Source organism: Mus musculus, chromosome 1 (assembly GCF_000001635.26).
Source record: "Mus musculus strain C57BL/6J chromosome 1, GRCm38.p6 C57BL/6J".
Classification (NCBI taxonomy): Eukaryota; Metazoa; Chordata; class Mammalia; order Rodentia; family Muridae; genus Mus; species Mus musculus.
Genome location: NC_000067.6, coordinates 6915613 through 6934004, shown reverse-complemented (window position 1 = coordinate 6934004; position 18392 = coordinate 6915613). Strand labels below are relative to the sequence as shown.

The 18392-nt window shown below is 42.3% G+C and overlaps 1 pseudogene; it reads right to left on the bottom strand.

Moving 5' to 3' along the window:
- Positions 1–10362: 10362 nt before the first annotated feature.
- Positions 10363–17479, bottom strand: Gm37108 (annotated as a pseudogene).
- Between the last annotated feature and the right edge of the window lie 913 nt (positions 17480–18392).

Sequence of the window (18392 nt, the reverse complement as noted above, 5' to 3'; positions counted from 1 at the left end):
CTCCTCTCCTCTTCTCTTCTCTCCTCCCCTCCCTCCTCTCCTCTCCTCTCCTCCTCTCCTCCCCTCCTCCCCTCCTCCCCTCCTCCCCTCTTCACCTCCTCCCCTCTATCTTGTTCTTTCTTTTGTTCTTTTGAGTCTCTCTTGTGGTCCTGGATGTCCTCCAATTCATAGAGATCCCTCTGCCTCTGCCTCTGCCTCTGCCTCTGCCTCTGCCTCTGCCCCTGCCCCTGCCCCTGCCCCTGCCCCTGCCCCTGCCCCTGCCCCTGCCCCTGCCCCTGCCCCTGCCCCTGCCTCTCCCTGCCCCTGCCCCTGCCTCTCCCCCTGCCCCTGCCTCTCCCTGCCCCTGCCCCTGCCCCTGCCCCTGCCCCTGCCCCTGCCCCTGCCCCTGCCCCTGCCCCTGCCCCTGCCCCTGCCCCAACATTCCACTGCTTTGAATGTTTTTTAATGATTTCTTTTTATGTGTATGTCTGTGTGGCAGTATATGAATGTGAGTGAAGACCGATTCCTATGTCCTACATGGGAATTTAATTCTCCTTGTTCTTACCTTCTCTTTTATTATACCACTTGTCTGGCTGCTCTTCCCTGGAAGCCTGAGTGTAGGCTGCAGTGACACGTGTGAACTCCTTATGAGGTTCCTCCTTATGATGCTTTCTGCCTGGGGGGCCAGATCGTCCTTACCAGAAGGCCTTTCATGATCACTGTAGCTGTCATTCTGTGGAACTGATGTGCTACTTTCTTTCTTTCTTTCTTTCTTTCTTTCTTTCTTTCTTTCTTTCTTTCTTTCTTTCTTTCTTTCTTCCTTTCCTTCCCTCCCTCCCTCCCTCCCTCCCTCCCTCCCTCCCTCCCTCCCTCCCTCCCTTCTTTCTTTCTTTCTTTCTTTCTTTCTTTCTTTCTTTCTTTCCTTCTTTCTTTTTCCCGAGACAGGGTTTCTCTGTATAGCCCTGGCTGTCCTGGAACTCACTTTGTATTACACCTATTGAATTTCTTGCTTGAGCCCTATGGATGCACAGTTTCTCTCTTTAGGTTACATTTGCTTTATGTATTCCACATGTAGTAAAACCTCAAAGCCTTTAGTAGAGTTAAACTGCATTTTTGAAAATGAGGTCAAACTATAATGGCCAGGGTCTTTTCCTTGGATGATGCAAAATTATCACTAATTTTTTGGACAAGATTTTTACGCATACCACATTGAAAAAGTTGAATTATCTAACTAAATCACATGCTGTTATTGCAGTGAGGCTGAAATGGCAGCAGATGCACAGTTAGCAGGTTGATACAGATGCCATTCTGACCGCTAGAGTCTGAATATGAGTGGACACAAAGCAAAACCACAACTCCTGGACATGGTGACACACAACTACAATCCCAGAACTTGGGAGGCTGAGGCAGGAGGATTCCAAGTAAAACCCTGTGTCCCAAACAAAAACAATGCCTGGGCCAATCATCACCTGTAATTTTTTTCTTATTTTTCTGGACAGGAGCACTATTTACAATTTAGGATTTAGTTGCTGGTTTTTAAAAAAATCATTGAATATTAAACATGTCATTAATGGTTGCCGTGTTTCCTCTACTGAATATATTTAACCTTTTCCCACCACCTAACAAGGACTGAGGGAAGATCACAGTTGTGATGGTCTTGGCCTTTAGATTCCATCAGGGTCACATTTAGGGCTTGGCTGGAGTGGGTTCTGGCTGCTGCCCATGGCTCCCTAACCAGCATTCTATGAGGCAGAGTTGCCAGGAGCCTGGTTGTATAGAGAAATGGGATGGGATTATTCAGTGTGACAGTCAGGTGAGATTTCACACATCACAAGTATTGGGAGAAAAAATTAAAAAAAAAAAAAAAGCCAGCCAGGGGAACTCGATTGCTGTGACTTTACTGAGTAGGAGAGGACTGCTAGCTGGAATCCAAGGTCATACTGTATCACTCCTCCTTTGGGCCAGAGCCCAGTGAGAGGAGCTGCCTCAAGGTCTGCTTCTGGGAGATGAGTAGTCTGTTTTGAAAATTTCCAGGTATAGTCCTTCCTTGGTTAACCTGAAAGTGTGGAGAACTAGAACTTAGCAGGAATTGAGGATAATAAGCCTTTAGATATTGCCATTTTTACAGTCCATCCTCAGAGGAGTACAATGCCAACTTTGTTGTGAGGCAGATGGTAGGGAAAAGGTGGATGTGAATCTGATCATTTAGCAGGCAAATTAATTTATGTGACAATAACCAGCCTCCAAATTGGGTTTATTGACTCATTACATTTTCTCCCCATGAAATTTAGTAAAATGCCAAACTCTACATTTTAGAGTTGCTGAAGGTCATTTCCTCATTTTTAAAAGGGGACACATTCAGCATGAGTTTGGATCTATATGAACAGTACTCCCACAGCTTCAAATAAGTCAGTGAGTGTTTTGTAGTTTAAGGATTGTGCATCTATGATAAAATTGTAGTTCTTCATGAAAGTTGAAGCCAAATTGTCTAGTGGAACAAAGGAAATGAACAGGAGAGGGAAAGGTGAGAAAGAGGGAGAAATTGTGTTAGGAGGTGTGTTCCACATACTATATATACTTATGTAACATAGTAGCCTGTACAATGAATATAGCCAATGAAAAATAAAAACAGTCCTTTGATAAATTCTGAACTAATATTAAAAGCTTTCTACTGAACCTTCAGTATACTGTTTTGGAACCTAAGTAATTTTCAAACAAAATTAAAATACAATTAAAACAATGAACCTTAAAATTCCTGAGAAGAAAAAAAGGAAAGAAGAGATGAGGAAGGAAAGCAGGAGTAGAAGGTTTACTCTCATTTGAGCTGACCCTTAAGTAGGAAAAATCCACCACCCATGGAAGGAAAAAGAAAATGAGAACAGAAATGGTCACACAGACCACATTCTTAAACTGCATGTGGCTGGTTTGCTGTCACTTGAGGTGACCTTTCTAGAGTCAGCCAGCCTGGGTCTATTATGTGGGGGCTGACACACTCCCGAAGGCTTCTGAGACAGGTGTCTACTTCTGCACACCTGTAACATTGTCTTGTACTGGTCGGTCTCCACCTTTTCAAAACCTTGGAAAGCTTTATTGTTCTGGTGTTTGCTTAGTCCCACAGGACAGGAAGATTTGCTAGAGTTTCCCTTTATTTGCAATGCAAAAACAATTGATTGAGTACGTAAGTTTTTTCTTCTTTTTTGAGGGTGCTGTGTGGGTAGGTTGCTAGGGTTCAAATCCAAGGTCTGGCCATGCTAGGCAAACAATCTATCATTGGGATACATCCACAGCCCTTCCATTATTGTGATTTTATTGAAAACACCACAGACATTCATTCTTTTTGGCAAAACTTGGTACAGTACTGGTGGATGTGAATCAGTGATGGCATGCATTCTTTCATCTTTGGGAATATTTTAGGCATTTGTCGTTATGTGAACACAGGGATTTAATTACAATTGTCCCTACTTCTTCGTGGGAGATGTTCTAAGACCCATGTGGATAAAAAAAACAAAAAAACAAAAAAACAAAAAACCAAAAACACAGGACCACATGTATATTGCAGTTTGATTTTTTTCCCTTTCCTTTTTTTTTCTTTCTGTGTGTACATGTTCTTTTTTTCTCATTCAGCCAAGGATGAACTTGTACTCCCAATCTTTCTGTTTGTCTTCATTTCCCAAGTGCTGGGATCACAGGTATCACCATGTCTGGTTACACGGTGTGTTTTCATTATATGTATACTGCTTACAAAGTTTCACTTATCAAACAGGTACAGTCAGAAATTAACATTGATTTTTATAAGTAATAAAAGAGAATTATGCTGTAGTACTTAAAAATTGTTTAAAATTCTGTGATGAGAGCAGAAGGGAGGATGCTGTGAGGGAGAGTTGGCCAGAGCAGAGCACCTTGCTCCAGGGTAGTAGGAAAGGGACAAGAATTAGAAGACAGTCTAGACACATGTCTGCAAAACGCTGAAACTTAATCTGTTACTTTGTGTGCTAATATAAGTGGAATCAGAGAAATTATATGAAAGTGGGTACACTGAGTTGAATGAGCTGAGGCAAATTTTGGTGCTTTGAGCTGCAGTTCCACAGACAACTGAAAGCACAGTGAGGGGCCTCTTTATGCCATCAGGTGATTGCTAGAACACCCTGTGAGTCCTTGGAACAGAGCTGCTGCACCTCTGCAGAGACAAGAATTGAATCTTCTCCTAGCTGCCAAAGTAAAGCTGCCTTCCAGTTACCATTTGCCATTTTCTTCCTCTGTCAGGTGGATTTAGGGACTATATCTTCCTTTTGGCGAACACAAACCCAGACATCACTGTATGCCTGCATCTCTCTCCAAAGGAAAATGTAGCAGAAACTCGGGAAACTAAGTGTAACAATGTCACAAAAATCTATAATTTGTTTAGAAACAAATTGATCAAGCAGATGAGTTTTGTAAATTGTCATCCATCCTCACCGGTCCCCATGTCCTACATACATGTCTATGCCTTCTCCATAGGACCATGCTTTGTGGACAAAGTCGCTGCCCTCTATATAGGCCCAGTCCATTGCTGTTTACTTGATGGACGCTGCCACGCTGCATGGCTGCACTGGCTCAGGGCCTTGCAGTGCCCCTTTGGTCCTCCGTTTTCCTAGCCTTGCTCAAGCACAGAGTACCACCTCCATCTAACTGCTCTGGTGAAGGCATCTGGTGTGTGAAACCACTACTGGCTCTGACAGCTAGATTCTTATGAACTCAGTCTCCTGGGTGTTATGGCCATCAGTCCAATCTTCGAGCCAGGGAAATACGTGTTCAAACCCAACCACTGGCCAGCTGCTACTCACTGATCCCACTGACATTACATGCTGGTCTGAGTTTCCTCACCCTCGGAAGGGATCTTGACTGTGTGACTGCATGTTGTTCTCCACTAGCCGACTCAGCCCATTCAGTCTTTATCAAAGAGCTCAGAAACTCTGTGTCTTGCCAACTCTCAGATCAGCACAGTCTTTCATCTTCACATCTACACAGTTTAAGATCTTTTGAGGGATTTTGCTTCCATTTTAAACATATGAGTATTGATGTTTATTGAAATCTAGAAGCCGGATGGGACCTGGCTCACTTTCACATCCTGGCAACACTTTGCAGCCAGTGACATGAGTCGTCTTTGCCAGAAAGGCCTGTTTAATCAAAAGCTTTCATCTCAGATGCAATCCACAGTTGTGGGTGGTGAGCAACATTTCCCTGAAGGAAATGTGGCATAGTGCTGAGCTCTTCACATATCTTTGACAGAAGGTGAAACATTCTCATGAACAAACTTGCACCAGGTTGCAGGATAACTGCCCTGGAGGCAAGCAGTCAGCAGGCTGATTGCTGCCACTGGCTTTACAAGGCTTAGATCAAACAGCAAAGAGGCATAGCTTCCTGTGACATGTTAGAGTGAGACTTATGTCTCTATGGAAGCATGGGCAATTTACAGAAGAAAGAGTAGCACTGTGCGTGCAGCAGGGAGGGGAACACTGCTAGATGAAGGGAGCCTGCCTTGCATAGTTTGTTTTCAGTAGTAGGTGAAGGGTTGAGTAGTAGTTGAAGGTATGAATTGGAATTTACAAGGTGTTTCCATCACCTCTCTCACAGGATGCAATTGTCAGCTAAGGTTCAGTGAAGGGACAGACCACAAGCTTCCCTAAAGGGCTCACTTCCAGGCATTTTGGTGATGGCAGATGTGGGGAGGGAAGACTTTCAAATAGAGGCTGTAAGCTATAAACTGTAAGCTGTAAAGCATCACCTTGCCATATCCAGTAAGACCCTGTAGTGGTTTGAATGGATTGCCTTCACCCAAGGACTTATATGTCTGAGTACTTGCTCCTAAGTTGGTGGAACTATTTGGGCTGAATGAGTCAGGAAGTAGGATCTTGTTGGAGGAGGTATGTCACTGGGAGCCAACTTTGAAGTCTCAAAAATCTGTGCCATTCTGAGTGTGGTTTTTACTCTTTGTCTCCCATTTATGGATCAAGATATAAGCTCACAGCTGCTCCTGCCATCATGAATTCCAGTCCTTTGAAAACATAACTCCCAAGTAAATGGTTTCTTCTGTAAGTTGCCTTGGTAATGGTGTCTTGCCAGAGCAATAGAAAAGTAATTAAGACCGATTTGTTACCATAGTTGTGTTTCAAGGATGACAGTTCTACTCACTGTGGGTTCTTCTCCACAGAGGGAGGTCACAGTGGAGCAGTAGGAAAGTCAACAGAGAACTCAAAAAGATGTCACATTCTCTGCACTGCTGGTGATCATAAAGTGGGGTCCTGATCACAGATGGACCCTGCAGTAACCCCAGTCACCCTTTCTTCTCTTTCCTCAGCACCTGCTTAAGTCAGCTTGAAAGATGCTTCCCCTAAGGACAGTGAGAGCTGAATAGTGGCAGAAGGCAGTGGCCAGATAGCTGTTCTGAAGGCATGAAGAACATTCCTGGGTCTTTGCTTCCTTAGGCTTGTGGTTGCTTCCTGACACCTATGTGTGCTGTACTCATGCATATCGTTTTTACTCTGAAAGCTGACTCCTGTTCTCTTCTCCAGTCCTTGTCCTGCCCAGCCAGGTGTGTGCTGTGTGCTGGCCTGTATGGCCCTGTGAAGTCACAGAACTTCCAGAGACATGACTGTCACTATCAGTGCACTTTTCTCTCTAGCCAACTTCTAGGGGCTGACCTGTGGGTGGGGCACTCTGATCTCCTTGATCTCTGGAGTGGTGTCCTGTGTACTGCCTTGGCTACTAGTACTGCCTCTGAAGACAAGCTTGCTGGTGTCCCCTTGGAAGGAGTTTTCTGGAGTCTCTGAGGGTGAAGATGCTGGAGGACTCAGCTGAAATACCAACCCCAGGGCTCCCCCAGAGAAGTCTATCCCGTCTTTGCTCTAGCCTTTCCCTTGGTTCTTTGCTCTCCTCTCTGTGAGGATTCCCAAACATAACTGTCTTGAAGCTCTTCCTTAACTGCATCCACCATCTGAGTTTTCTAAAGTGGTGGTCTGTAACTCCTGTGTTTTTCTTGCCATTCCTTTGTTCACATTTAGAAAATTCTACTGAAGATTTAGAAATTGGATTTAAAACAAAACAAATGAATCTTGGTCCTTTTGCAAGGTTGCAGAGTTAAGAGTAGTCTATTATCCATGATCGTACCTATGTATGTCCATACATCTTTTAAATTAGGACTAATTTACTTGATTTTTTTCTATTCTAGGTCTCCGGGCTGTCTGGCCCCCGGTTCCTGTCTCCGGGCTGTCTGGCCCCAGGTTCCTGTCTCCGGGCTGTCTGGCCCCCGGTTCCTGTCACGCAGGCAATGTTGAGAATGAGCTTGCTTTTATCATGTAGGCCTTCAATTAGAGCAGTCATTGGTTGGTAATTTCCACAAGATCTATACCTCCATTGCCCCCACACATCTAGCAGGTAGGAAATATTGTAGGATGGACGTTTTGTGGCTGGGTTGGTGTCCCATTCCCACCCACTGGAACTTGCCTGGTTACGGAAGATGCCCAGTTTAGGCTCTGTATTCTTTGTTACTAGGAGTCTTTGCTAGGAGTCATTCTCTTAGGCGCCTGGGATTTTCTTTTTCTTTTCTTTTTTTTTAAATTGTACTAGGTTTCTAATCAGCCTCTACTTTCCCTTCAGCTCCAGTGTCTCTTCTTGTACTCTCTTCATCCTTCTTTCTGTATCTGATTTCTCCTGTTCCCATTTCCACTCATCCGCAGTCTACCCAGAAAATCTATTCTATTTCCCCTTCTGGAGACATCCATGTGTCCCTCTTAGAAGCCCTTCCTGTTATTTAGCATCTCTGGTTCTGTAGATTGTATCATCCTTATCATTTATTTAACAGCTAATATACACTTATAAGTGAGTATATAGCATGTTTGCCTCTCTGGGTCTGGTTTTGCCTCTCTGGGTCTGATTTACCACTCAGGATGATTTTCTTTGTAGTTTCATCTATTTGCCTAAGAATTTCATGACGCCTTTTTTTTTTTTTTAAACAGCCAAGTAATACTCAATTTTGTAAATGTACCACATTTTTTAAATTCATTCTTGGGTCGAAGGACATCTAGGTTGTGTCCAGTTTCTGGCTATTATAAATAAAGCTACTACAAACATATTTCAGCAAACGTCTTTGTAGTAGGATGGAATGTCCTTTGGGTATATGCTCAAGAATGGTAAGCTGAGTCTTGAGGTAGAATGATTTCCTGTTTTCTGTTGAGCCTTTGTATTAATTTTCATTGTGGTTCTATAGGTTTACACTCCCGCCAGTAATGGAGGAGCATTCCCTTTACTCCACATCCTTGGTAGCATGAACTTCTATTATAGGTCTTAGCCATTCTGACAGGTGTAAGTGGGAATCTCAAAATAGTTTTGATTTGGATTTCCCTATGGCTAAGGACATTGAAACATCCTTAAGTATTTCTCAGTAATTTGAGAATCCTCTATTGAGAATCTGTTTAGATTTGTACCCTAATTTTTATTGGATCATTTGATTTGTTGAGTTCTTTATATATTTTGGATATCAGTCCTCAATCAGACGTAGAGTTGGTGAAAATATTTTCCCGATCTGCTTTGTCTTATTGACAGTGTCCTTTAACTTACAGAAGCATTTCAATTTAACAACTTTTAGTAGTTGTTAATCTTAGTGCCTTTGCTAACTGTTCTCTTCAGGAAGTTGTCCCCTGTGCCAATGTTTTCAAGACTATGCCCAAATTTCTCTTTTTCTTTTTTTTTAATAAAAAAAAATTATGTTTACTTAGAAGAAGTCTTCAGAATGTCAATAAAACAACCACATTTTTTGCAATTACAGAGTTATATTTAGTTAACAGAACAATTATCTTCGTATAAGCTGTATAAGAGACAACAGAAGATGAAAACAAACAAACAAACAAAAAAATAAAACCAAAAGAAAAAACAAAAAACCCCAAAAAACAAAACTACTGTCCCCATATATAACTAATTTGTACTGTATACCAACAAGAACCTGCTTTAAATTTCCATGCCAATTTACAACCACCAGACTGGACCAGGCAAGGTTAGTGGCTATTGAAAGTACCACCAGGACAGGGGCATCTAAAGACCCATTCAGTAGTATGTTAACTATACAAAGGAAAAAAAAAAAAAACCAAACAAACAAAAAACAAAGACACTATACAGTTTAAAAACAAATCTTACACAGCCTTACATTTTTTTCTTTTCTTTTTTTTTTTTTCCTTTAAAAGGAGTGAGTTGTGTACAGTGGGGTTAAATGTTTTGTTTTGTTTTGTTTTTTTTTTTTTACTTAGATAATTTCTTCATTTACATTTAAAATGCTTTCCCTAAAGTTCCCTATACCCTTCCCCACCCCATTTTCCTCCAAATCTCAACTACTCCACCTTCATGGCCCTGGTATTTCCCTATACTGGCATATGATCTTTGCAATACCAAGGGCCTCTCCTCCCACTGATGGCGACTAGTCCATCCTGTGCTACATATGCAACTAGAGACAAAGCTTTGAGGGGTATTGGTTAGTTCATATTGTTGTTCCTTCTATAGGGTTTCAGACCCCTTTAGCTCCTTGGGTACTTTGTCTAGCTCCTCCATTGGGGGCCCTGTGTTTCACCCAATAGATGACTGTGAGCATCCATTTCTGTATTTGCCAGACACTGGCATAGCCTCACAAAAGGCAGCTATATCAGGGACCTGTCAGCAAAACCTTGCTGGCATATGCAATAGTGTCTGTGTTTGGTGGCTGATTATGGGATAGATCCCTGGGTGAGGCAGTGTTTGAGTGGTCCATCCTTCCATCTCAGCTCCAAACTTTGTGTCTGTAACTCCTTCCATGGGTATTTTGTTCCCTATTCTAAGGAGGAATGAAGTTTCCATGCTTTGGTCTTCCTTCTTCTTGATTTTCATGTGTTTTGCAAATTGTATCTTGGGTATTCTAAGTTTCTGGGCTAATATCCACTTATCAGTGAGTGCATATCTAGTGACTTCTTTTGTAATTGTGTTTCCTCACTAAGGATGATATCCTCCAGATCCATCCATTTGTCTAAGAATTTCATAAATTCATTGTTTAAAATTGCTGAGTAGTACTCCATTGTGTAAATGTACCACATTTTCTGTATGCATTCTAATGTTGAGGAACATCTACGTTCTTTCCAGCTTCTGGCTATTAGAAATAAGGCTGCTATGAACATAGTGGAGCATGTGTCCTTCTTACCAGTTGGAACACCTTTTGGATATATGCCCAGGAGAGGTATTTCAGGATCCTCCAGTAGTACTATATCCAATTCTCTGAGGAACTGCCAGACTGATTTCCAGAGTGGTTGTACAAGCTTGCAATCGCACCAACAATGGAGGAGTGTTCCTCTTTCTCCACATCCTTGCCAGTATCTGCTGTCACCTGAATTTTTTTTTTTTTTTATAGAACAGCAGACACCTTTATTACACTACGCATGAGGCTCATTTGCCTTTCCGGGCTTTGATCATCCGCAGATAGAACTCCAGCTCCTTGCCTTCGAGCACATAGCCGTCTGCTCTGCCACACTGGCCTGGTCGTGAGGCAATACAGGCTAGAAGCTTGCCCTGCTGGAACTGCTCCTCCAGGAGGCTGCTGATTTTGGCATTCTTTTTCCTTTTGTCGTATTTCTTTTTTTTTTTTTTTCCCATTTTTATTAGGTATTTAGCTCATTTACATTTCCAATGCTATACCAAAAGTCCCCCATATCCACCCACCCCCACTCCCCTGCCCACCCACTCCCCCTTTTTGGCCCTGGTGTTCCCCTGTACTGGGGCATATAAAGTTTGCAAGTCCAATGGGTCTCTCTTTCCAGTGATGGCCGACTAGGCCATCTTTTGATATATATGCAGCTAGAGTCAAGAGCTCCGGGATACTGGTTAGTTCATAATGTTGTTCCACCTATAGGGTTGCAGATCCCTTTAGCTCCTTGGGTACTTTCTCTAGCTCCTCCATTGGGAGCCCTATGATCCATCCATTAGCTGACTGTGAGCATCCACTTCTGTGTTTGCTAGGCCCCGGCATAGTCTCACAAGAGACAGCTACATCTGGGTCCTTTCAATAAAATCTTGCTAGTGTATGCAATGGTGTCAGCGTTTGGATGCTGATTATGGGGTGGATCCCTGGATATGGCAGTTTCTACATGGTCCATCCTTTCATCTCAGCTCCAAACTTTGTCTCTGTAACTCCTTCCATGGGTGTTTTGTTCCCAAAACTAAGGAGGGGCATAGTGTCCACACTTCAGTCTTCATTCTTCTTGAGTTTCATGTGTTTAGCAAATTATATCTTATATCTTGGGTATCCTAGGTTTGGGGCTAATATCCACTTATCAGTGAGTACATATTGTGTGAGTTTCTTTGTGAATGTGTTACCTCACTCAGGATGATGCCCTCCAGGTCCATCCATTTGACTAGGAATTTCATAAATTCATTCTTTTTTAATAGCTGAGTAGTACTCCATTGTGTAGATGTACCACATTTTCTGTATCCATTCCTCTGTTGAGGGGCATCTAGGTTCTTTCCAGCTTCTGGCTATTATAAATAAGGCTGCTATGAACATAGTGGAGCATGTGTCCTTCTTACCAGTTGGGGCATCTTCTGGATATATGCCCAGGAGAGGTATTGCTGGATCCTCCGGTAGTACTATGTCCAATTTTCTGAGGAACCGCCAGACTGATTTCCAGAGTGGTTGTACAAGCCTGCACTCCCACCAACAATGGAGGAGTGTTCCTCTTTCTCCACATCCACGCCAGCATCTGCTGTCACCTGAATTTTTGATCTTAGCCATTCTGACTGGTGTGAGGTGGAATCTCAGGGTTGTTTTGATTTGCATTTCCCTGATGATTAAGGATGTTGAACATTTTTTCAGGTGTTTCTCTGCCATTCGGTATTCCTCAGGTGAGAATTCTTTGTTCAGTTCTGAGCCCCATTTTTTAATGGGGTTATTTGATTTTCTGAAGTCCACCTTCTTGTGTTCTTTATATATGTTGGATATTAGTCCCCTATCTGATTTAGGATAGGTAAAGATCCTCTCCCAATCTGTTGGTGGTCTTTTTGTCTTATTGACGGTGTCTTTTGCCTTGCAGAAACTTTGGAGTTTCATTAGGTCCCATTTGTCAATTCTCGATCTTCCAGCACAAGCCATTGCTGTTCTATTCAGGAATTTTTCCCCTGTACCCATATCTTCGAGGCTTTTCCCCACTTTCTCCTCTATAAGTTTCAGTGTCTCTGGTTTTATGTGAAGTTCCTTGATCCACTTAGATTTGACCTTAGTACAAGGAGATAAGTATGGATCGATTCGCATTCTTCTACACGATAACAACCAGTTGTGCCAGCACCAATTGTTGAAAATGCTGTCTGTCTTCCACTGGATGGTTTTAGCTCCCTTGTCGAAGATCAAGTGACCATAGGTGTGTGGGTTCATTTCTGGGTCTTCAATTCTATTCCATTTGTCTACTTGTCTGTCTCTATACCAGTACCATGCAGTTTTTATCACAATTGCTCTGTAGTAAAGCTTTAGGTCTGGCATGGTGACTCCGCCAGAAGTTCTTTTATCCTTGAGAAGACTTTTTGCTATCCTAGGTTTTTTGTTATTCCAGACAAATTTGCAAATTGCTCCTTCCAATTCGTTGAAGAATTGAGTTGGAATTTTGATGGGGATTGCATTGAATCTGTAGATTGCTTTTGGCAAGATAGCCATTTTTACAATGTTGATCCTGCCAATCCATGAGCATGGGAGATCTTTCCATCTTCTGAGATCTTCCTTAATTTCTTTCTTCAGAGATTTGAAGTTTTTATCATACAGATCTTTCACTTCCTTAGTTAGAGTCACGCCAAGATATTTTATATTATTTGTGACTATTGAGAAGGGTGTTGTTTCCCTAATTTCTTTCTCAGCCTGTTTATTCTTTGTATAGAGAAAGGCCATTGACTTGTTTGAGTTTATTTTATATCCAGCTACTTCACCGAAGCTGTTTATCAGGTTTAGGAGTTCTCTGGTAGAATTTTTAGGGTCACTTATATATACTATCATATCATCTGCAAAAAGTGATATTTTGACTTCCTCTTTTCCAATTTGTATCCCCTTGATCTCCTTTTGTTGTCGAATTGCTCTGGCTAATACTTCAAGTACTATATTGAAAAGGTAGGGAGAAAGTGGGCAGCCTTGTCTAGTCCCTGATTTTAGTGGGATTGCTTCCAGCTTCTCTCCATTTACTTTGATGTTGGCTACTGGTTTGCTGTAGATTGCTTTTATCATGTTTAGGTATGGGCCTTGAATTCCTGATCTTTCCAACACTTTTATCATGAATGGGTGTTGGATCTTGTCAAATGCTTTTTCTGCATCTAACGAGATGATCATGTGGTTTTTGTCTTTGAGTTTGTTTATATAATGGATTACATTGATGGATTTTCATATATTAAACCATCCCTGCATCCCTGGAATAAAACCTACTTGGTCAGGATGGATGATTGCTTTAATGTGTTCTTGGATTCGGTTAGCGAGAATTTTATTGAGGATTTTTGCATCGATATTCATAAGAGAAATTGGTCTGAAGTTCTCTATCTTTGTTGGGTCTTTCTGTGGTTTAGGTATCAGAGTAATAGTGGCTTCATAAAATGAGTTGGATAGAGTACCTTCTACTTCTATTTTGTGAAATAGTTTGTGCAGAACTGGAATTAGATCTTCTTTGAAGGTCTGATAGAACTCTGCACTAAACCCATCTGGTCCTGGGCTTTTTTTGGTTGGGAGACTATTAATAACTGCTTCTATTTCTTTAGGTGATATGGGACTGTTTAGATGGTCAACTTGATCCTGATTCAACTTTGGTACCTGGTATCTGTCCAGAAATTTGTCCATTTCATCCAGGTTTTCCAGTTTTGTTGAGTATAGCCTTTCGTAGAAGGATCTGACGGTGTTTTGGATTTCTTCAGGATCTGTTGATATGTCTCCCTTTTCATTTCTGATTTTGTTAATTAGGATTTTGTCCCTGTGCCCTTTAGTGAGTCTAGCTAAGGGTTTATCTATCTTGTTGATTTTCTCAAAGAACCAACTCCTCATTTGGTTAATTCTTTGAATAGTTCTTCTTGTTTCCACTTGGTTGATTTCACCCCTGAGTTTGATTATTTCCTGCCTTCTACTCCTCTTGGGTGAATTTGCTTCCTTTTTTTCTAGGGCTTTTAGATGTGTTGTCAAGCTGCTAGTATGTGCTGTCTCCCGTTTCTTCTTGGAGGCACTCAGAGCTATGAGTTTCCCTCTTAGAAATGCTTTCATTGTGTCCCATAGGTTTGGGTACGTTGTGGCTTCATTTTCATTAAACTCTAAAAAGTCTTTAATTTCTTTCTTTATTCCTTCCTTGACCAAGGTATCATTGAGAAGAGTGTTATTCAGTTTCCACGTGAATGTTGGCTTTCCATTATTTATGTTGTTATTGAAGATCAGTCTTAGGCCATGGTGGTCTGATAGGATACATGGGACAATTTCAATATTTTTGTATCTATTGAGGCCTGTTTTGTGACCAATTATATGGTCAATTTTGGAGAAGGTCCCGTGAGGTGCTGAGAAGAAGGTATATCCTTTTGTTTTAGGATAAAATGTTCTGTAGATATCTGTCAGGTCCATTTGTTTCATAACTTCTCTTAGTTTCACTGTGTCCCTGTTTAGTTTCTGTTTCCACGATCTGTCCTTTGAAGAAAGTGGTGTGTTGAAGTCTCCCACTATTATTGTGTGAGGTGCAATGTATACTTTGAGCTTTACTAAAGTGTCTCTAATGAATGTGGCTGCCCTTGCATTTGGTGCGTAGATATTCAGAATTGAGCGTTCCTCTTGGAGGATTTTACCTTTGATGAGTATGAAGTGTCCCTCCTTGTCTTTTTTGATAACTTTGGGTTTCAAGTCGATTTTATCCGATATTAAAATGGCTACTCCAGCTTGTTTCTTCAGTCCATTTGCTTGGAAAATTGTTTTCCAGCCTTTCACTCTGAGGTAGTGTCTGTCTTTTTCCCTGAGATGGGTTTCCTGTAAGCAGCAGAATGTTGGGTCCTGTTTGTGTAGCCAGTCTGTTAGTCTATGTCTTTTTATTGGGGAATTGAGTCCATTGATATTAAGAGATATTAAGGAAAAGTAATTGTTGCTTCCTCTTATTTTTGTTGTTAGAGTTGGCATTCTGTTCTTGTGGCTGTCTTCTTTTTGGTTTGTTGAATGATTACTTTCTTGGTTGTTCTAGGGCGTGATTTCCGTCCTTGTATTGCTTCTTTTCTGTTATTATCCTTTGAAGGGCTGGATTCGTGGAAAGATATTGTGTGAATTTGTTTTTGTCGTGGAATACTTTGGTTTCTCCATCTATGGTAATTGAGAGTTTGGCCGGGTATAGTAGCCTGGGCTGGCATTTGTGTTCTCTTAGTGTCTGTATAACATCTGTCCAGGCTCTTCTGGCTTTCATAGTCTCTGGTGAAAAGTCTGGTGTAATTCTGATAGGCCTTCCTTTATATGTTACTTGACCTTTCTCCCTTACTGCTTTTAATATTCTATCTTTATTTAGTGCATTTGTTGTTCTGATTATTATGTGTCGGGAGGAATTTCTTTTCTGGTCCAGTCTATTTGGAGTTCTGTAGGCTTCTTGTATGATCATGGGCATCTCTTTTTTTATGTTTGGGAAGTTTTCTTCTATTATTTTGTTGAAGATATTAGCTGGCCCTTTAAGTTGAAAATCTTCATTCTCATCAATTCCTATTATCCGTAGGTTTGGTCTTCTCATTGTGTCCTGGATTACCTGGATGTTTTGAGTTAGGATCCTTTTGCATTTTGTATTTTCTTTGACTGTTGTGTCGATGTTCTCTATGGAATCTTCTGCACCTGAGATTCTCTCTTCCATTTCTTGTATTCTGTTGCTGATGCTCGAATCTATGGTTCCAGATCTCTTTCCTAGGGTTTCTATCTCCAGCGTTGCCTCGCTTTGGGTTTTCTTTATTGTGTCTACTTCCCCTTTTAGTTCTAGTATGGTTTTGTTCATTTCCATCACCTGTTTGGATGTGTTTTCCTGTTTTTCTTTAATGATTTCTACCTTTTTGGTTGTGTTTTCCTGCTTTTCTTTAAGGGCCTGTAACTCTTTAGCAGTGCTCTCCTGTAATTCTTTAAGTGACTTATGAAAGTCCTTCTTGATGTCCTCTATCATCATCATGAGAAATGTTTTTAAATCTGGGTCTAGATTTTCGGTTGTGTTGGGGTGCCCAGGACTAGGTGGGGTGGGAGTGCTGCGTTCTGATGATGGTGAGTGGTCTTGATTTTTGTTAGTAGGATTCTTACGTTTGCCTTTCGCCATTTGGTAATCTCTGAAGCTAGCTGTTTTAGTTGTCACTGTTAAGAGCTTGTTCTTCAGGTGACGCTGTTAGCCTCTATAAGCAGACCTGGAGGGTAGCACTCTCCTTAGTTTCAGTGAGCAGAGTATTCTCTGCAGGCAAGCTCTCTTCTTGCAGGGCAGGTACCCAGATATCTGGTGTTCGAACCAGACTCCTGGCAGAAGTTGTGTTCTACTCACTAGAGGTCTTAGGATCTCGTGTGGAATCCTGTGTGGGCCCTTGCGGGTGTCAGGCGACTCCGCTGGCAAGGTAGCCCGGGGCTCGAGTGGAGCGGAAGGGGTTTGTGCCCCAGATCAAGCCCGGGTAGCCTGCTTCCCTATGTACAGCAGTCTCAGGTTCCGCGCGATTGGATTGGGGCAGGCGCTGTGTTCCACTCACCAGAGGTCTTAGGATCCCGTGGGGAGTCCCGTGTGGGCCCTTGCGGGTGTTGGGCAAGACTCTGCTGGCAAGGTAGCCCGGGGCTCGAGTGGAGCTGAAGGGGCTTGTGCCCCAGATCAGGCCCGGGTAGCCTGCTTCCCTATGTACAGCAGTCTCAGGTTCCGCGCGATTGGATTGGGGCAGGCGCTGTGTTCCACTCACCAGAGGTCTTAGGATCCCGTGGGGAGTCCCGTGTGGGCCCTTGCGGGTGTTGGGCAAGACTCTGCTGGCAAGGTAGCCCGGGGCTCGAGTCCTCGTATTTCTTTTGAATTTTCTTTGATCGTTTTTTGTTTAAAATCTCTTCCTCCTCAGGAGTCAGCTTGGCCCCCTTCTTGAGGCCCAGGGGCAGTGCATAGTGGGACTCGTACCACTGTCAGTACGGCGTGCTGTCAATAAGCACAATGCAGTTCTTCACCAGGGTCTTGGTGCAGACAAGCTCGTTGTTGGATGCATTGTAGACAACATCAATGATCCTTGTTTTGCGAGTACAACACTCAGAGCCCCAGGAAAAGTTCCCCATATCCAATCTCAGGGCACGGTACTTCTTATTGCCTCCTCGAACTCGGACTGTGTGTATGTGGCGAGGGCCAATCTTTGTGTTGGCAGCGGGCCCTCCCAGCTCATACTTTCGCTTCTTGTGGTAGGGTTTTCGCTTACCCCCGGTCTTGCGGCGCTTGTGCCAGTTGTCCCGAGAGATGCCCATCGCTCGGCGCTGACTGGAAAGAGGAAGCGCAAAGCTTCACGGTCCAGTTTCTAAAACTCTCACCTGAATTTTTGATCTTAGCCATTCTGACTGGTGTGAGGTGGAATCTCAGGGTTATTTTGGTTTGCATTTCCTTGATGATTACGGATGTTGAACATTTTTTCAGGTGCTTCTCAGCCATTCGGTATTCCTCAGGTGAGAATTCTTTGTTTAGCTCTGAGCCCCATTTTTTAATGGGGTTATTTGATTTTCTGGAGTCCACCTTCTTGAGTTCCTTATATATATTGGATATTAGTCCCCTATCTGATTTAGGATTGGTAAAGATCCTTTCCCAATCTGTTGGTGGCCTATTTGCCTTCTTGACAGTGTCCTTTGCTTTACAGAAGCTTTGCAATTTTATGAGATCCCATTTGTCAGTTCTCGATCTTACAGCACCAGCCATTGCTGTTCTGTTAAAGAATTTTTCCCCTGTGCCCATATCTTTGAGGCTTTCCCCAACTTTCTCCTCTATAAGTTTAAGTGTCTCTGGTTTTATGTGGTGTTCCTTGATCCACTTAGCTTTGTACAAGGAGATAAGAATGGATCAATTCACATTCTTCTACATGATAACCACCAGTTGAGTCAACACAATTTGTTGAAAATACTGTCTTTTTTCCACTGGATGGTTTTAGCTACTTTGTGAAAGATCAAGTGACCATAGGTGGGTGGGTTCATTTCTGGGTCTAATTCTATTCCATTCATCTACCTGTTTGTCTTTGTACCATGCAGCTGTTATCACAATTGTTCTATAGTGCAGCTTGAGTTCAGGCATTCTATCAGAGGTTCTTCTTTTATTTTTGAGAATAGTTTTTGCTCTCCTAGGTTTTTTGTTATTCCAGGTGAATTTGCAAATTGCCCCTTCTAACTTGGTGAAGAATTGAGTTGGAATTTTGATGGGGATTGCATT